At 33.7% G+C, this 22554-nt stretch overlaps 1 long non-coding RNA gene across 1 annotated transcript; it reads left to right on the top strand.

The window, feature by feature from the left end:
- The first annotated feature begins 1653 nt into the window (after window positions 1–1653).
- On the top strand, window positions 1654–16195 carry LOC118763472. Its single transcript, XR_004999231.1, has 4 exons — window positions 1654–1669; window positions 9156–9161; window positions 9446–9448; window positions 16073–16195. It is a non-coding gene; the product is annotated as an uncharacterized LOC118763472 (long non-coding RNA).
- Window positions 16196–22554: the final 6359 nt, after the last annotated feature.

The raw sequence follows: 22554 nt of genomic DNA, 5'->3' as shown, positions 1-22554 counted from the left end.
AATATCCGAAATAATGCAGTCCTATGAAAAAAAATAATTTGAATTGGTCATGGCTGAAACGCATATGAATATATATTGCATCATACGTATGTGAGCTTATATACATCGTATATAGATCAGTTAGTGAAGAGAGAACATGCTCATCAACAACTACAACAACAGCAACGGTAGTGGAGGCGCAATGGCCCAGTGGTTAGGGAAGCGGTCGGAGGATTGCTGTTTCGATTCCCAGACCGGGCGTTGCGTGTGTTTATTGAGCGAAAACACCTTAAGCTCCACGAGTCTCCGGCAGGGCGTGGTGGCGACCCCTGTTGTACTCTTTCGTTTCAACTTTCTCTCACTCTTTCTTCCTGTTTCTTCTCCCCGACATCCTACGCAACCGCTGAGCCTGGATGCGTATTCATCCATCCGTCGATGCTCTCGGTGTCGGGGGTTGACCTGCTTTCTCTTCTGCGGGTCTTACGAATAGCAAAGGACCACGTTTCGGACTTCTCCCACTACAGATTTCTCCGCTTCGCTCAACATCAACATCAACAGCAACGGTAATAGTTACAATATCACATTCAATTTCATACAGGCAGGTATCAGACGGTTTCAAAAAATGGAAGATGTTGTATAGAACATATTGCAATGATTTCGAAACATTGACAAATAGAGATGTTTTTATAAATACAGAGATAAAATGAAACCACTACAGGCAAAGGAATTGGCGTGTGAGAATGTGAGATTGACCGAGAATCATGAAGGAAACACATAATTTTGAAAAATATTGACTTGGACGACAATTTAACTAATGACATACGTAAAAATAATAATTAAAAAATATATATTTGTGATACATTAAGCAAATACAGCGTACAACAGTTGTTATCCATTCTCACAGAGAAGAGAAATTTACAATATTCAGAATTGTTTACCTATTCTTACTGTTGTGGTAGAGAAAGAGGCATGCTGCTTTTTATAGCTAATGGCCTACTTGGTTATGCTACTCTTCAACAGCTTACTGTGGTGCAACTCGGCTTGCGGAACATTGGAAAATTATTTCGTATAGAAAAAGTTTTATAATAATGTTGGTCTATGTAATGTGTATAATTCAAGATAAAATGGTAAAGGGCAATTATTCAAATACTCTTATAGCATAACTGCGAATATTTCATTTAAATTGTTCTATAAACCCGAGCAGTTCACACATTTTCTATGTATTATAAAAAAGTCGTGATTGTTCGTGAGATCTTTTGAAGAGATTATTTGAAGAATTTAAGAATTAGTTTCCCAGCTTTGTTTTTGTAGTAAAGGAAGGGACATTCTGTTACATGTTTTCCAGAAGAACACAACCTCTCACACATGAAATTATTGGATTTCAATTGCATAGTAATGTGTAAAATATATAATGTTTTCTGTATGGTTAAATGAAGCACGACTATATTAATAATGTCAAGAAGAAAAAAGCAGGAACGGAGCTCTCATATTTACAAGCAAATATCCTACAATAATTTTGCTTACCATGTGAAATATTTGAGAAAATAAACTAAATCTTCCAAAAAATATTTTCATTACTTTCATTTTTAAATACACGCTATCAGCTGTCATGAATGAAATATGATATGAAACCATTCCAAACATGGACACTACAACCAATTCCCGTTCATTGAATGCAAAGGGATCATTTGTTATGTCTTTTTTCTTTCCTAACACGAGATGGATATCGCCTTTTTGTTCTCTGCTATTTCTTGCTGTGTAAATGACAGTATAAAGAGTGCTTCTTGCCCCGTACCTCGTTATTCTTTTTTTTTAGGGTGAATTTCACTTTTTACTCTTTTTATATTTTACTGCTTCTAGTTGCAGAAATGCGGCCATGATGCAGCAACAGCGTAATTTTTATTCTTTCAGTGTTGTAGTCGTTTTATGGCTGAAAGTTGGTCAATCATTGCGTTAGTAGCAACTGATCTTCCCTGTTCAGTATCGTCGTAATGAGTCTATAAAACGCTTTCGTTGTTAATGTTTCAGCAGTGATTACTTTTATATTTCTGGGTTTCTTAGGTAGGAATTCGAATAAATGAGGACCTCTAAACTTCAGACGGGTACAGTACTAAGATATATTAAAATATTGATTATAAATGTTGCTCTTTCTATAGTTTTTCAACTGCCGCAGGAATCACAACTACAAACATACTTTGGAGAAATGGAATAATTGCATGTGATTCATGAAGTCACAGACTGGATTATCTACATAATATATGTACACACACATACACACATATAGATACGCACACACACACGCACAGAAATATGTAAAATTAAAGAAATTTATCGCAATTTCTCCTACTTATAGTAGTTGCTTAGCCACGTAACCAGGCGCAGACTGGATGACGGAAATCTAAGTTTAGCTCTAAACTTAACAATATTTATCGTACATATATTTGTAAACCAAAGATAAGATACGTACATAAATAGACGCACGTAAATGCCCACGCACAAATAGACATACATGCGTGTATGTATGTACATATGGATGTAAATGTGTTTGTATGTATATATTTAAGTATGTATGTTTTTATATGTGTATAAAAAGGTAACCCATAATTTTAGGCGTAAATTTAATGCATAAAATGCTGTTGGATCTTGGAAGTGTCATTTGTAAATTTTAATCAATTTATTACATGCAAATTCGGAAAATAAAAAGAAGACTTTAATTTATAATTATATAGCAGGCCGAAACTGTGTTTGATATTTAGAATTCTAGACTTGCTTAGAGAGAGATTTTGCATCAGCTGATAGGGTTTCAGTTCACAATTTGTCTCCGCTTCATGTAGATTAACTTGGAAATACTATACTGAAATTCATTTGAAAACACATGTATTATTTTCTTCTCCAGGCACGAGGCTCGAAATCTTTGAGGAGGGGGCCAGTCGATTATATCGATCCAAGTATGGAACTGGTACTTAATTTATCGATCCTGAGAGGATGAAAGGCAAAATAAACCTCGACGGAATTTAAACTCAGAACGTGAAGACACAACATTCCGCTAAGAACGTAACGACAGACGAAACACTTATTTTGTTTACTACTCACAAGGAGCTAAATACAGAGAGGACAAACAAGGACAGACAAACGGATTAAGTCGAATCTATCGACCCCAGTGCGTAACTGGTACTTAATTTATCGACCCAGAAAAGATGAAAGGCAAAGTCGACCCCTCGGTGGAGTTTGAACTCAGAACGTAACGGCAGACGAAATACTGCAAAGCATTTCGCCCGGCGTGCTAACGATTCTGCCAGCTCAACGCCTCTCGGAAACGGATTTATGCAGAGTCTTCATCGTGTCATGTTGGAAGTAAGATATCTTGTCGCATAACCTGGATGTTACTTTTACTCGCCACATTTTAGTATTTTCTAAACAGGTAAAGATTCCGTTGAAACAACGTGATTCAATAGAATAAGTTTACTTACTGTCATGTATTATTCTGAATGTCAAGATATGTTACCTACATCAGAGAAAAAAATAAATTTGTTGGTTCTAACCACCGTTCTGCTTTAGCATTTTAAGATAACTTACTTTATATTTACTTGAGTCATTGGACTGCGTCAATTTTGGTGCACCAGCCGAAGGGTTTACACTAGCAATTTTCCTCGGTATAAACAATAACGGGGGTTATAAAGCGGTGAGAATATCTACAGGCACAAATTCAAGGAACGCTCTCACTCATGGTATGAGTAGGTGCGGTGTTTTGGTAGGAAAAGACCCTTTATCAAGGTGCTGCACAGAAGCACAGCCATAGTGACCACATATTTGTAGATCGAGTATCGAAACCACACAGACATGCCTGCATTTTGAAGAAATATCTTTAAAATATATGGACGTGATATTCATGAAGAGAACAATATTTTGTGGCATTGCTGTTTAGTTATAGTTATGTTAAACTGGCAGTTTTTTGGTAAATTATTGCAATGTCTGACGTTGGTAACAGTAGAATAAAATATGGTAGGAAGTGGGTAAAAGAAATAATGAACATACAGCAAAATATAAAAAAAAATTGAACAAAATCCATTTTCTTTGCGGAGAAAAAAAATGTATTCTTTATTGAACATATTTCTATTTTAGTCTTAATAACACGTACATGCAGTTAAATTTATTGCTCTCATATCTTGTGAAGAAACAAAAATGTTTAAAATTTTCCCAAGCAATATCAGAAAAATAATCCCCAAGAGAATGTACCTAGAATTTAAACTTTGACTAAAAAAGAAAAGTTAAATCGAAAATTTACATCGTCATAAATCTAAATGACAAAATAATATATATATATATATATGTATATATATATGTTATTAGTCTTGGGAAGAACGTGTTTTATAATACAACCACATATCATCGCGTATCTTGTAAAGTCCAGTATGCATAGAAGAACTATTAGTATACAAAATAATCTGCTTCATACCATAAGAAAGATAAAAATAAGACATCAGACGTCTCATATGTAGCTACTGGTTAGTAATAACTCTAGTCACGACATTTACAGCTCACTCAAATTGACAAAATCTTCATCCTCCTCCTTTTCTTCACTATCATCATCAAAAATATCGTTAACAGCAGCATCATTGCCATAACCAAATTCATCTTCATTATACAGCATAATCAGTCAGTATTAACAACATTCCCGATCAATATATCGGCATATTTTATTTTTTTTAATCTTGTGTCGACATTATATGTCTCTATTTATCGCAATAATGAATCATCAAGTCTGGCAGATCCAGTATTCAAAGAACATTTCTCGATGATTCTTCTTCCTCAAGTCTACTTTGAACTTTGCTGCAGACAATAATTCCTCAGTTCGTTGTTCCGACATATTTTCTCACAGAATATCAATTCATAGCCATCTACGTCTCTACCAACAAAGAGAGTTAAATATTGACTTAATTACAATGGCTATTTTGGTGTCCGATTTGTAAAGATATAAAGATGTACGTATCGATATATATGTCAGTCTGTTTGATTTAGAAGCTAGCGTTAACAGTCACGTGAGCTGGGGTTCGGTTCCATTTCGTGGAATCTTCGGCATCTGTTTTCAACTATATCACAAGATCGAACGATGCCGTGTGAATCAATGTGGTAGACGGAAGCTATGAAAAAGATAATCATGCCGGAGTGAGTGCGTACATATATATATATATATCATAGTAGTAATAATAATAATAATAATAATAATAATAATAATAATAATAATAATAATAAAATCAACAACAACAACACTGATAATAATAATAATAATATAATAATAATAATAATAATAATAATAATAATAATAATAATAATAATAATAATAATAACAACAACAACAATATGAAAAATACCTTAGGAATGAGAACCTAGGTACGAAATTTCCCCAAGACACCTGATGAAGGCGGTAGTGTATTTCAGCCGAGACATTGTATTGACAACAAACGAGATGAGGATAGGTATAGTGAAATGTAAATAATGTTAATAATGTATACACACACACACACACACACACACACACACACATATATATATATATATATATATAATATATATATATATATATATGTCTATGTATATAAATATATATATATATATATATATATATAATAAATATTAGGGAATAAATCCAAATTTACAGGGAAAAAAATCAGATTTAGGATTAAATCCAAATTTATAGTAAAATATTATAAAATATTATTAGAGACAAAACCACTATTTTGCAAAACAAACAAGGAAAGACTTAACCAATACATAAAATTTTAATAAATAGTCAAAAAAACCGCCACTACAATCGTTTCTTGTCTTGATCGACAATCTTCAGGTGGACTTCCAATAAGTCAGTTTCAAATTATGAAGTCTTTTGCAAAATAGTGGTTTTGTCTCTAATAATATTTTATATATATATATATATATATATATGTATATATATATAGACATATATATATATAGATATATATAGATATATATATATATTAATATATAATATATATATATATATATATATAATATATATATATATATATATATATATATACATAGATATATACACATAGATAATGAAAGTTAAATAGAGTGATACATGCATGCTTACATATATGTATGCATGCATATATGTAGATATATGTATATGTATACATATATATATATGGGTATGTGTGTATACATGCATATATATATGTATATATATAAATATATATATATATATATGTATACATATATATATATATATATATATATATATAATATATATATATATAGATATATATATATATATATATATATATAATATATATATATATAACGGAGTAAACACATAGATGTGAAGCAAGGTGGAAAAAAGAGTACTCAAATGCCAGAGGTAGAGTAATATGCTTCATTTAAAAGCAGCAGAAATTCAACAAAAGCTGTTACTCGGAGTTTCCCGTTCCCGTTCGTCGGACAGTTTTGTTAAAATATATATATCATTGCATGTTTAATATGTGCGTTTTACATAAATATGCGCACCCACGCACACTATATATAGTTATATCATATCAACTAGGTCGGTGCTATCGCTACTCTGTGTGCATGCGTATGGAAGAGGCACGAGAGTGTGGTACCCAACTGTGGAATGGTGAGCTGTATCATCCCCTGAACTTGATGTCGTTGCACTGTCCCAAAGGGCCAACCATCCCGTCTCGAGATTCAATGACCCATGACTGTTTAAACCGTTACCAAAACGTCTGAGACATTTACCTAGAATAGAGTTGGACTTTCTGTTGTCCAATGCGCCGGATGAAGCTACATCAGGACAAGCATCTAAACAGGGAAATAGTAGTGGACGCACAGCTGCACCAAACATTGATCGCGAAAAGTGGCATTAGGAAAGGTGACAGTACTGGACAGCATTTAGGATGAAAGGTATAAATCAATTAAAGAATAAGAGTGGAAAAGAATGCAAAGGTGTTAAATGTTTATTGTATCTGCATATGGGCAGAATATATATATATATATATATATATATATATATATATATATATAATATATATATATATATATATATATATATATAATATATATATACGTACGTATATATCTGTATGCGTGTATATACGTGACGTTTTTTTTGGGTGTCCTGTACTCATATATGCGTGTATATATACATGTAGAGGTAGGTACGTACATATATGTATATGTATATGCATATGTTTTATTTACTAATATATTATATGACGGAACGCACGCATCCCTTTCTAAGTAAGATTGTTCTTGATATCAATTTTGATGCGCACTCTTAATCTTTCTGTCCCCACCCTTTCTCAGCCTTCATTCTTTATGATTTCCTTTTCTTCTACTTAACTGTCTCTCCATCTCTCTCTCATTCTTCACTCTCTCTCTCTCTCCCTCTCTCTCATTCTTCATTCTTTCTGGTTTCCTCACAACCATTCCCCTTTCTTCTCTCCCTTTCTCTTACTCCTCCTCCTCTCTCCCACCGTTAACCCGCGACGAGAGCCTTGCCACCTTCTTGAGGTGTGGACGGCAATTTTTTTTGCCTCCTTCGCCGTCCACAGAAGTAGCGTTCGTAATACTTTTTTCGTTCGGCGTTAACAGCCCTTCTTTTCTTGTTATTTTCCTTGTCCTGTCTTTTACTGCTTATATTTTGTACTGTCGTTACTGTCCTGGTTTTGTTACCATTTTTACCCCTCTGCAAAAAGATCTCAAATTTTATTTCATTTGCTTTTTGCAGGAAGGAAGTTTTCTATCGAAGATGCGTCTCGCCTTCACCTTCGAAACGCAAAGTAGATGAAACCATGGCGACTGAAGAAGGAGTTTTTTCCTTGTGTTATTTGTCCTTTACTCATATATGCGTGTATATATACATGTAGAGGTAGGTACGTACACATATGTATATATATATATATATATGCATGTGTTTTATTTATTAATATATATATATATGTGTATAAGGGTGGAAAGGAACACACGAGTTGATATATATGAAAAAACAAGTCAAAAATAGAAAATGCTAAGATAATTTTATAGTGAATCTTTCAGTACCGGTTTCGGTCATTTTGAGACCTTTTCAACTGTAACGATTAAATAATTAAATTTAGAAAAATTAGAAGAAAAGTTTTTTTAAAAGAATATTTCTATAGTAGTGTTCAGATATAAGTAGCATTCTGCCTTTCTCTGACTCCCTTGTTTGCACTTGTGTGTTCGAGGTCGTTGTGAGTTCTTGGTAGGGTAGGTGAAGAATAAGGAGGCTGATGTGGAGAGGGGGGTGGGGAAATCTGGGAATGCCTTGATGGTCGTATTTTGAATGGTCAGTGGCTGACAGCAGTCGCAGTTCAATTCAGGAATTGTTTATGGAATTTGCGTAGGCGTTATACTGAAAGATATTAGTGACAAGGTTAAGGGGTAGAAGGTGGAGAAGTAGAAGAAGAAGAAGAAGATGACGATGTTGATGATGATGATGATGAAGAAGAAGAAGGAGGAGAAGGAGAAGATGATGGTGATGATGGTGGTGATGATGATGACGACGATGATGATGATAATGATGATGATGAAGAAGAGGAGGAAGAAGAAGAAAAAAACAGAGATAGTTAATCCAAACAAGAAAGCACAAAAAAAAACACAACACGAGGACGTGGAAGAAATATAGTATTATTAGACGCTCGGGAAAGAAAGAAAGGAGGGTTTAACGTTTCGAGAGGAGCTCTTCGTCGGAAACATGGGAGAAGGAAAGATCCAGAGAAGGAAAGACAGAGGAAAAAAATCGTCAACGGTACACACGAGGTCACGAGGTATATATATATATATATATATATATATATATATATATGTACATATATACGTGTATACCTGTCTGCACTTATGTATGTATGCATATATGAGTATGCAAGTGGGTACAGGTGAATATGTATGATTATAGTTATAGATATTTTATATAAGCACAATTTATAAATGTGTTTGTGTGGATGTAGATATATTTACACATACCTAACTCTGTGCGTGTACGTGTATATCCGTATGTGCGTGAGTATATGTATACACTCACATTTATACGCTTTTGCCAGCCTGTATGCATACATCTATCTATGCAAGAAATGACTCTATATTTGCAAAAATTAGATTCAAATGAACGTGTATATACGGGAATGCATGTAACATACAAGTGTTTTGTATGCGTATGTATGTATTGATGTGTGTAAATGTCTATATACATGATTGACTATATACATGTGTATACATCTTCACAGGTATAAATTTTTCTACCACTCGTCACTGACCTGTCCTTTAAGCATTTTAACCTTTATTTCAAATTTTTATTCCATCATTTTACTAGCCCTCTCCCCTCTCTTTGCTCTCCACGGTAGCTCTATCACAACATACCTCACTCTCCTTTACTGTGTACCCTCTCGTCTCTTTCTATCATTTTACCCCGACTGACCACTAGGCAGCAAAGATTGTGGTTCTTCATTTTTTCCTTTTTTCTTCTCTCTTCTTTTTGATTTGACCTTCTAAACACATTCCCAACTTTTAGGTCACTTCAAAGAGCCCTCTATCGTATAACGCTTTTTACAAGCTTGGAATGCGCAGGCACATGGCCTAGTGGTTAGAGCAGCAGACTCGCGGTCGAAGTATCGCGGGTTCGAATCTCAAACTGGGTGATGTGTGTGTTTATGAGCGAAAAACCTGAGCTCCACGCGATTCCGGCTGAAGGTAATGGCAAACTTCGGCTGATACTTTCGCCACAACTTTCTCTCACTCTTTCCTCCTGCATCTTGCAGCGCATCTGCGACGGATCGGCATCCCATCCAAGTGTGGAACCCATACACCAAGAAAACCGGGAAACCGGCCCTTATGAGCCAGGCGTGGCTCGAGAAGGAACCAACAACAAAACTATGCTTGGAATGGCCAATTATAAGCAACATTGGAACCCACGCACAAGGTACAGGAAACTTATCTATATATACCATTCTGCTCAAATAATGGAACTGCAGATAAAATATCCCTACCTCTTCGACTTCTCTTTTCCTTCCTCCACTTCACTCTGTATTTCATACCTTCTGTATAATAACTATTGCTTAACCATTTTCACGCACCCTCCCTAATGGAGGGATAAATAAAATATCCCAGAAACAGCTGTAAGACTTTCTCTTTATAAATGTATATATACATACCAATATACACACATAAACTACAAGAAGAATTACGAAAAACATAGACCAAGGAGAGAGAAAATGTGTGAGGCTAATCTCGCAATCGTCCTTTCTTCTTGTGTTCTTAATCAATGTCCTTGTTTAATGAGTATATATCGAATCCATGTATCTTTCTTTGTGTGATTTCCAATGTCAGGGAACGCTTGTGAACTCGTCAAATATCTTTCATCTACGTTCGACTTAACAAACCTGTCACTTTGAGGTCATTTAACCTAGACCTGCATGTAACGAAACTTTGATAATACTTGAAACTCATTCAGAAGATATGATTAGAGGCTGACATCAGTATATGTTTTTTTGAAATTGGTTTTCCACCTATTGAATGATATTGCGTGTACATATATGCCTGTGTGTGTGCGTGTGTGTTCATTCATAATTTAAAACATAGCAAATGCAACAAGTCCTTCTTTTTCTTTTATGTCGTTGTTGTTTTTCTTTTTGTTGTTGTTGTTGTTCTCCTCCTCCTACTCCTCCACTTCCTTTTTCTTCGTCTTTTCCTTCTTCTTCTTTTCCTTCTTCTTCTTATTCTTCTTATTCTTCGTCCTCTTCTTCTCCTTTTTCCACTTCTTCTCCTCCTCATTATTATTATTATTATTATTCAGTAGTTTTATTTTTATAGCGTGCTTTCACTTCACTACCGAGCGCAGCTCTGTGTACCTTGGGTATGTGCTGTGATTTGTTGTGATGCTCTGATGGTTATTGTATGGAAAGTGCTCTGCGTAGGATGTGTGCAGTGCCTAGTAGTGCAATTTTCTGTATGATATATGTGTTTGTAAGTCCTGGTGTTTTTGTTATGTATTTGTCTGAATATTTTTATTATTATTATTATTATTATTATTATTATTATTATTATTATTATTATTATTATTATTATTATTATTATTATTATCGTTACTATTATTATTATTATTATTATTAATTATTAATTATTATTATTATCATTATTATTACCATCATTATTGCAGCCTGTGATTTAGAAGCAGTGTGTACTCAACGCAAAGTCCGTGCCGTTCGCGGAATGAATGTTGTGCTAAATATCATTCCGATAACAAGTAACACAAGGTTAAAATGTAACAAGCAATGCAATAATTTTCCGAACAAAGAAACATGTTCTAACAACGAATACGATCAATAAACCACCGCCATCACAAGCGTATTTCTTATATACAGCAGCCATATGTAAATAACCCTCCTCACCGCTCGTTCATTGTGATTCATATTGTTTTGACGAAACAGTCTTTATTCTTTGACATCTATTGACCACACATCTTATCTCTCCAGAGGATTAGATTCTAGTCTTTCTTGCATTAATCAAAATCATTTGATAAAATTAATTATTCCATCATGCTATTACTAAGAATTTACAAAAAGACGAGGTCACGCTCGGTATTATAAGTCATGCCTCTTGCTAGGGACAATTATCAAACATGCAAGCAAAGTCCATCCTATTATCCTAACTGTTAATTTAGTGAGAATAAATTATGAATGCCATCTTTTATGAATAATTCCTACACTTTCAACATCACTTGGGAAATTAGTTAAAACCTGATTTGTTTAAGTAATTAAAGTATTAGGAAAATAACAGAACGAATTTGTTACTTTTTGATATCTGCGTTTCTCTGTGTGTATGTGACCGTTTTTGTTATCTCCAGCGTGAATATGTTTGTTTGTATGTGTGTGTGTATATGAGTGCATGCATCTATATCGGTGTGTGTGTGTGTGTTTGAATATGATCGTATTTGTATAATTCAATTGATTTGTTAAATCGACTGACTCATTTGGCTCGCCAAAGTCTTTGTTAAACTATCAAAGTAAAACACCGCTGGAGTTAAAATCTAAAATCACAATCGGAGAGATCAAATGAAGTCGAAACATAACAAATACCATTCTCATTATGAATAAATGATTTATCATATCACACACACACATGGACATTCATTACTAAACATCATAACAACAACTATTACCAGAGACAGCAGCAGCAGTAGCAACAATACCTAAATTTTCATATATTTACATAGAAAGTGATGTATTCCTACTTTCTATTGAATAATATTATTTTATAGTTATTTTGTACTTTTATCAACAATTTTTTTCATAAAAATATGAAAAAAATATTCAAAAGTATACAGAAAATCACTCAAAATTGATTGTCTGCTTTGAAGATTTGAAATAAAATTTACTTTACAATCACAACGGTTCAAAATAGACCTTTCTGAATATACCATTCAAAGAGCAGAAGAATTATTCTAGTATGTCATTCGCGGATTGTTTTAGTTTGTTTTTATTGTTATTTTATCATTGTTATTCATTTCCTAGAATTGTTTAAATGTTTTGAAGCATTTAGTCACGCTCCAAAACAGCCAACCAAACTAGAGATACATAACTTATTTCTTCCGATAGACTTTGATAATTTTACTCTTCACTACAGTTAATCAATAAAACAATTTATATATGTGCATGTTAGTGATTCTTTACTTTCAGAATCTGTGTGTAAGTAAGAGTGGATACATATATATATACATACATCCATACATACACATACAAATATACATATATATATATATATATATATATATATATATATATATATATATATATATATATACACTCGTATGTATATGTATATAAGTATGTATACAAAAACACCACACACTATATATATATATGTGAGAATGAAATGCATAGAAAACGTGGCACGTATATTATTTTATAGATACATTTGAAGCTAAAAGAATACGGACATGGTAGTGAGGTTTTGTATGTGTGTATGTATACGTGTTTGCTGGCGTATGCACGTGTGTGTGTTTGAAAACGATGTTTGTGTGTTCAATATTTGCTGAAAGAAATACAGAGTTGATTTATTTATACTGATTGAATCTATGAAATGCATTCAACCCCCTCCTCCAATCGCAATCATATCGATAACTTCTGTAAAGTTGCACAAGTCTCTTATGCGTAAGATGTCGAAAAGATTGCAGAGCCGATTAAATTGAATGTTCTGCCCAACCAAAACACCCGCCACCCGAGCCTGGAATAACATGCAATGTCTAGCGTACGTGGAAGCAGTACCACCGATATACATACTACTGCAGTTTTCTGTTAGGTTCTTCACCGTTATAGCATTTAAAGAAATGGACGAAGTTGCACAAGACTATCTCTTTATTCAAAGAACTGGAACTGGTTGGAAATGTTACAGGTGGAACCAGATGCTCCTTCAGTTGAAAGCTTATTGTTTTAACATAAACGTCTGTTTATATGTGAATGTACATATATGTATATATATATATATATATATATATATATATATATATATATGTTTAAAATAAATATGCATACACTCACGCGTCAGCGAACATATATATTTATAGAGAGAATGAGAGAGAAGTAGATAGATATCCTGATAGATGTAGATAGATATATAAATAGATTGATAGATACGTACATATACTATATATGCATATATATAAATAGTTATATATAACTTTATACGTCTGCGTATAAATATGTGCCTTTGTTTGTGTCCCTGTGCGTGTATGTACATATATATATGTGTGTGCAAGTAGAGTCTATGATGTCGCGTGATGAACAAAACAACAGCGAACAAGAAAGGAAACGACGCAATAGGTAATATCGTCACGATACACGGCATTAACAAGAAAACAAGGACGATAATTGTCACGTCTGTTTTTCCTATTAATCACAGAGCAAATTTACCAGAGCTGACCTAGGCGTTCGGGAGGACAGCAACAGCAAGAAGAAGATCATGATTATAAACCGAAAACAGTCAATATTCAAGCATTTAAACAAGCGCGTTTTAAACGTTTTTTTTCATTCATGACGCCATTTTTCAATAAGAGATTTTTCGCGGTTCCCGGTATTAAATACGGCGTATCACGTTGTATATTGTGCGTTGTGAAATAACATATAAACTGAAATTCCAGTGATTCACCCCCATCAAGGGTCAGGAAACACAGTTTAAAAAAGCGTGGATTTAAAGGCTGCTTCTTGACTTAGTCCACAACTATATAATATAATTTCCTATTTCAAATCAAACACAGAGAATATGTTGGCAAATAAAAAAGTCGTATTGTTTTTTTTTAACATAATGCACGTTTTACTCATAAAAGTCAATGAACTTTTGTGATTGTCAGAGCTCTGTTATTTGTATTTAGTTATATTTGATCTATCGATGTATTAGGTGTGGATTATAAACATCCGATTTAAGTGGAATAGTAATAATAGGCGATAATTAATAAAGTTATATTCACGGCGATACGATTATCCGATTATCATCATTATTTTATATCAATTAGAAAGCAAATATAATGTATATATATATATATATATATATTTAAGCGCGCGTGCGGACACGCACACGCACATTAACACACACACACACACACGCACACTGCACACATACATTATTCTAAAAGAAAATTATGTTTGACAATGACTTCGAATTTGCCTCTTGTTAAACCATCGACTAACTTCCATGCATTGAAGTTACATTTGTTTCTAAATGATCTATTTTGAACGGTAAAGCTCAAGATAAACACGGCCTATACTATCACCGCCGTGTCATGCCTGGCAAATAGCTCCCACCTTCTGAACAATAGATGGAAAATACTCTAAATAACAGTAACAATAGGGTAAGAAGCTGACTGGCAGAAACATATCACTTACATCTATTTCTGAGATTCTAAAATATTCCATTACAGAAAAGTTGGCTCTGCCAATTACAAATAGAAAGGTCGACAGTACGAAATCCACATTATTTACATTATTTACATTTCACGGTTATTTGTCGTCATCTTGTTTGTTGTTAACACAAGGTTTCGGCTGATATACCCTCCAGTCTTCATCAGATTACGTGGGTAATTTCGAACCTCTGCATATGGCGTAGTGGCTAAGAGTGCGGGTTACTAACCCCAAGATTCTGAGTTCGATTCCAGGCAGTGACCTAAATAATAATAATAATAATAATAATAATAATAATAATAATAATAATAATAATAATAATAATAATAATAATAATAAAAATAATAATAATAATAATAATAACATCGAAAAATACCTTAGGAATGAGAACCCAGGTTTGAAATTTCCCCAAGACACCTGATGAATGCTGGAGGGTGTATCAGCCGAAACGTTGTGTTAACAAAAAACAAGATGAGGACAAATATCCGTTAAATATAAATAATGTAAAAAACAAAGTACATAATTACTCATCACTTAAATATAGAACAGTATGAAGTCCAGTTTAAAATACTGGACTTTGTACTTTTGAAAGTTTTATTGATAAAATAGGGGATTAAATACTATAAAAACCTAAAATAGCGAAAGCTACTAGCACAGCCTAAAACTACCTATCAAAGGAGATATATTTTATTATGCACACCTGTTTACCAAGTCCTACATACTTAGATAAATTTTAAATAATACCTTACCCCAAATTTAATCACTAATTTTTTACCCAAACACCTTACAGTTCGTCCCTTCTCATCTTATTATCATTCAACACACAACTAAATACCGAAGGAAAATTTTAACGCACACCTTATAATCGAAAGATGAATTTTATGAAATATAGTGTGTTGATGGCTTAATTGGCCGAAACCCCGAAGTCACTGTCAATATTCTTTGAAGTCTGCAGAAATCAACCGAAGTGTATTTTGGCAATTTAAATAAGATTCTTATTTCCAGCAACTAAATATACTCTAGTATGTCCTTTGACTAATTTTAATCCTTCAGTTATTTAATGCCCTTTTTTGGCCATGCAGTGGCCTATATGATTGATTCTGTTATTATCATTTTTAAAATAGTTACACTGGATAATAACGAAATTAATAATATCTTTGCAAATTAAGTTTGCCTGAATTATTTTTCTCGTGAATTGTTTGCCCCTGTATCGAGATTATTTCCATACTGGTGGCTGCAATCATTTCAGCGCAAAACGAATCAGCTGCAGCGCAGATTTCAAAACAATAGGTTAGAAGACTCTATCATGGTAATGCGTGACGAAGGGGCTAAGACTATTTTTGCCAATGCAGAAATCGGTCCACGCGAGACCAAATAATTAAATGTACGTAGGAAGATTGTCTTAAACTGATTTGCCTTCGGTTGATTTCTGTAGTTATCATCCGTGTATTTTGACGATTTTATATAATTGTGGGTATGTATATATGTATATATATACACATATATATATGGATATATATATATATATATATATATATATATATATATAATATATATATATATATATATATATATATATATATATATATATAATATATATATATATATTATATATATATATATATAGATATATATATATATAAAGATAGATAGTTATAGACAGATAGACAGACAGACAAATATACGACAGGCCACTTGATGATTTCTCTTTATTATATTCATCCACAGTGTATATGTCGACCCATGAGTGTCGCACAAGATGCTGTGCGTTTGGAAAGAACCCGAAACCTCGTGCTTGGCAAAGGAGACTGATTTATGCACACCCTAAACATTGTGCGTTTTCACTTTGTATCGTTTGTTTTGTTTTTCCCTTTAATAAAGGATATATCCGTATTTCTTAGTTACGCAGATCAAGCAATTAAGAGGTCTTTATTTCAAATATCTATGAAGAAGCTGATGAAAATAAGTCATGAATTAAGCTGCTTTTGCCGAAACGGATTAGCAAGCAAATCCACGTGATCCGTATTAAATGTAACATAACAATAAACTCCCTGCTGTAAGAATAATTTACTGTTTTGTATGCAGCTGTATTAAAAAAAATAATGATATAGGTCTTCCTCATGTCCTTTTCTACGCTTCACGATAAGAGAAATAATTGGAGAATATATTATTAACGTTTCGATTTATTGTATGTGGAGGCGCGTTGCTTAGTGGTTAGGGTGTCAGCATCATGATCATAAGACTGTGGTTTCTATTCCTGCTCCAGTCCACTCAGCAGGCAAAAATGAGAAACGTTGTGAAGGACTGGCGTCCCATCCAGCTTGGGAGCACATACGCCATGGAAACCAGGAAACGGGCCCATGAGCCTGGCTAGGCTTTAAAAAGGCGCATTTATTTATTTATTTTTACTTTATGGGTGGAGTAAGCTAAAAATCCATTCCAGTTAAGGGAGAAGATTGGAAGCGTTTTGGTATAGAGCACGCCTTGCAATCCACAAGCAGGTTCGGTGTAACGCTTGAGAATAGATCAATGTGTATATATGGATGTATATATTCATATATTCATACATACATGCATGCATACACACACATGCATATATATATATATATATTATATATATATATATATAGATAGATAGATACATACATATATACATACATATATATATATATATGTATATATATATGTATATATATATATATATATATAATATATATATATATATATATTATATATATATATATATTATATATATATATTCATATATATATATAGATATAGATATAGATATATATTGGCCTGATCGCTTAGCCAGCGGGGTGGCGTCGTTTGAAGGCTAAAACAATGCGAAGCGCTTTGTGACCAGCGATGTATAGCAACATCTGATAGCCTGGTCGGTCACTGGATATAACTCACAAGAAAAGTTATTATATACAGTAAGAATATAAATGGGGCAGGTTTCTTTTATAAAGAAGAACAATTTCAAAATGGATGATGCATATCCAAAACAAGTTGAAGTGGAAAAAATCAGAGTTAGATGTATGTAGCATACCTTGGGAATAGCGACTTTTGCGAAAATTGGGAGTAAAATCTAATGTCCTTATTTGTCACCGTCTTTCTTGCATTCATTCCCTTTTAAATTTTTTCTTCTAACGAAGCCTCATAATATTCACCATCCATACACTTAAACACACAAACACACCAACACACGCCTATAATAACATACATATGTAAACACATATATAGATTCAAAACAACAGTGCACAGTCACGTTTCAATTCAACTCCACATTTCTTCAAATAACATATTTAATGTGTAAATTTTCTGTAGAAATTATCTTTCCTGATGAAACTCTGAAACGAAATGAAAACATTAAATAAATAAGCATCTAAAAATTATGTATACCTCCATTTCCTTCATATACACAATCTGTGCACCACGTTTAACAATCTACACACGTACGCATACACACACAAACACACACACAATCGTTAGAAACTCGCCTCAATTATTGTTTATGTTCTTTTTTCCTTTTTCATGTTTTTTCCTCCTTCCTTGTGCTACATTTATATTATTTTAATATGTTTGTTCCTTCTCGAGCCATGCTTGGCTCATAAGATCCGGTTTCCCGGTTCCATTGGCGTAAAGGTTCCCCACCTGGACGGGACGCCGGTCCGTCGCAGCTGAGCTGCAAGATTCAGGGGGAAAGAGTGAGAGAACGTTGTGGCGAAATAGTCAGCAGAAGTTTCGCCATTACCTTCTGCCGGAGCCGCGTGGAGCTTAGGTGTTTCGCTCACAAAAACACACACATCGGCCGGTCTGTGATCCGAACCCGCGATCTGTCGTCCGCGAGTCCGCTGCTCTAACCACTAGGCCATGTGCCTCCGCTATTGAAAACTTTTCCTCGAACCACACGTCCTTTCCATTTCCTGATGGAACTTCTCTCTTTCTACTTACCCTCTCTCCTGTACAATGATTTTTCTGCTGCACCCCATTTGTTTTTCCTTATACCATTTTCCAGGTGCCTACCATTCATTGCATGTTATCTACGTTTCACATTACTCATCATTCTACTTATATCTACAAACCGACCCTGGTTTATTTCTTGATTTACTAATTATATCTACCTTTCCATTCTCTATCTACCTTGGGATTCTCGCCTACTTTTACCTTCCATCGTTTGACCTTTCAATCTTCTGTATTCCGTTGTTCGTTTCCTCCATTACAACTCTCACTAATATCTGTAAGGCTCTTCATCTTCCCCCTCTCTGTCTGTTTGTCTGTCTGTCTGTATCTCTCTCTCTCTCTCATTTTCAGGCTTCCTCTTTCACCGGAAAATATACCACGTGATCATCTCGTTTTAAATTATTTATCCTTTCCCCATTTAGCCCTGTGAATCTTAGAAGTTTTTCAAGATCCGCAATTGTCTAAGAGCTTAAATATAATCGTGACGCTGGTTCCTCGTACTGCAGTAAGTGTATATATTTTCGTAAAATGTGTATATATTATCCTATTGCAGAAAGAATCACCATTTTTTCTATCAGGATTATATCAGACGACGCGTCATTTTTGTCGCATTGTCGAAAAATAATCCTTGTGTGATACAATTTCACTGTAACGTTCATTATGTCCTTGTTAACGTCCTTCTATATTTCATATATCTTTCGCTTCAGAGCGCGTCCTTATCTACCGACAAGTGTAGGCTTTCCATACTTTTTTGTCACATTGTTGATTTCATTCTGTTCATATTCGTCTGCGATGGCCTACAGTTATAAGTACTCGTTTCACCGCCAAATCGAATTAAATTAGTGGAAGATATCGACAGACGATAGGGTTGACTCTGTCCGTTTCTACTGCGTGCATTTTTTTCTTTTTCTCATTTTGTTCTTTTGTCGTTCTCCTGTGCTACATTCTAATTGTATAATTATATGTAAATGCATAATTACATATACATAAATACATATGCATATATATTTTAGTTCATAATAAATAAATAAATATATATATATATATGAAAATATATGATGCATAGAGAATATGATATATACCTATACACATAATGCATCCTTACACACATACATATGAATATGTATGTGTGAGTGTATGGATAGATGTTTGTATATGCACTGTATATAAGACAATGTAGGTGTACATACATCTATGTAGATGCATATATACACAAGGTGATTATCACCTATAAGAATATAATTCTTGTAACGAATATAAAGTAAATCATATGGAACATGAGCTGATGCCTTAAGAAGCAAAGAATCCACCGTGAATTTCTCGTGAAACAATATATATATATGAAATAGAATATATTCATATGAGTTTGTTGTTGTATGGCGTGTGAGGTGTTTTAGTATGTGTGATTGAATAGATAGTCAGTAGTTCATTATATCTCATATTTCAGATATTCCTGCTATTCCACTAATTTGTTTTCAGCTCTGTTTCTTTAGTTCACTTCCCTTGAAGCTAAAACAGATCTTTCTCGTCTCATAGTTTCTCTTATATATCTTTTAGTGTTAAATCTCACTTATTTGAGATTCTAGTTTACGACTTTGTAAAATATGTATCTCGTAAGAATAGACAAACTAATCATATAGAATTCAGCATATCTACCTACTTTTTAAAGATTAGGATTACTAAAAGATATTTTGAAATTCTGTTACTCTTTTACTTGTTTCAGTCATTTGACTGCGGCCATGCTGGAGCACTTTCTTTAGTCGAACACGTCGACACCCAAGACTTATTACTTATACTATAGGTCCCTTTTACCGAACCGCTTAGTTACGGTGACGTAAACACAGCAACATCGGTGTCAAGCGATGGTGGTGGGACGAACACAGACATACAAATACATACACATATACATACGGTCGGCTTCTTTCAGCTTCCGTACGCCAAATTCATTGACAAGGCTTTGGTGGACTGGGCTCTAGTAGGAGACACTTGTTGAATGTGACACGCAGTGGGACTGAACCCGAAACCATGCCGTTAGGAAGAAAATATTTTACCACACAACCATTCTTTCGCTTGTTGGTTATTTTTGAATTTTTATTTACGGCATCTGGGATTCACATGAAAAAAATGGTATTCAACAAGCAATTAAAAAAAAACATATTTGATCTAAGTCTGAAGATAAATCTCATTGTATTTAGTACTATTTTAGAGCAAACAGATATGAAGGCATGTGGCCCAGTGGTGGCTAGACCGTGGCTGTTTTCGAAAAAAGAAGACTATTTCGACTTAGGAAACGTTTAGTAATTTACTTCTGAGTCGAAATACATCTAATTAAAAAATGCGGTGAGCTGGCAGAACCGTTAGCACTCCGGGCGAAATGAGTAGCCATATTTCGTCTGCCATTACGTTCTGAGTTCAAATTCCGCCGAGGTCGACTTTGCCTTTCATCCTTTCAGGGTCGATAAATTAAGTACCAGTTACGCCCTGGGGTCGATGTAATCGACTTAATCCGTTTGTATGCTTTTGTTTGCCACCTGTATGTTTAGCCCCTTGTGGGTGATAAAGAAACAGATATACATCTAATTCAATTTCCGCCAGGGTCGACTTTGCTTTCTTCCATTCGGTGTCGATGAATTAATTACCAGTTGTGTACTGGGGTCGATGTAATCGAATGGCCTCCCCCAAAAAAAATTCGGGTCTTGTGCCTAGAATAGAAAAGCATATACATCTAATTACATTTTAATGTTAAATTTAGGTTCCTACGGAGGAAAGTATTTCACATTTACGCGGATTGCTTACCATGTATATATTAGGAATTCACTTTACGGTATGACATATATTGATTAAAATTATTATTTATGATATATTCGTTTGAAACGAAGTATATTTCAATGAAAAGAGCATTAAATTGCCAATCCTTGAAAAATAGAATAATCAATATTTTAGCATGGTTTTTACTGTAGCTTATTATAAAATTGCAATTCATCTTCTAATTAAAATACTTCATTTATTCAATCTTAGTATAACACCATCATAATGCATCGATTATATGCTTGACAATTTCCTTTTAGTAAAAGAACATTTCTGTAATATATAGTTATGCATCAGTATATACTTGACGGATTACTATATACTTCATGTTAATTAACGTGCATAATACTTCAAAATTAATTATAATTATACTGAGCGTATTAATTGAATAAGATTTTTTACCTTTGAATGATAAGCTTAGATAATTAAGCATTCAAAGATGTATAATATTATTATTTATTTCCATCAATGAATGAAGTAAAACAGGTTATTTTCCCATTCGGAATTTACCAATGTGATTATATCGAACTAGTTTCATTTCTTTTGTATAGCATTTATAGTGTGTATATTTGAATTGCGTTTGTATTTTTACAGTTTAAAACTGGCGAAGCTCATAGAATCTTATTCATAGGCGCAGAAGTGGCTGTGTGGTAAGTAGCTTGCTAACCAACCTCATGGTTCCGGGTTCAGTCCCACTGCGTGGCATCTTGGGCAAGTGTCTTCTACTATAGCCCCGGGCCGACCAAAGCCTTGTGAGTGGATTTGGAAGACGGAAATTGAAAGAAGCCTGTCGTATATATGTACATATATATATATATATATATATATATATATATATATATATATATATATATATATATATATATATATGTATGTG

The sequence above is a fragment of the Octopus sinensis genome, linkage group LG5 (genome assembly GCF_006345805.1).
Source record: "Octopus sinensis linkage group LG5, ASM634580v1, whole genome shotgun sequence".
Taxonomy (NCBI): Eukaryota; Metazoa; Mollusca; class Cephalopoda; order Octopoda; family Octopodidae; genus Octopus; species Octopus sinensis.
Note: the sequence above shows the minus strand (reverse complement) of the source record. Positions and strands in the feature narration are given on the sequence as shown.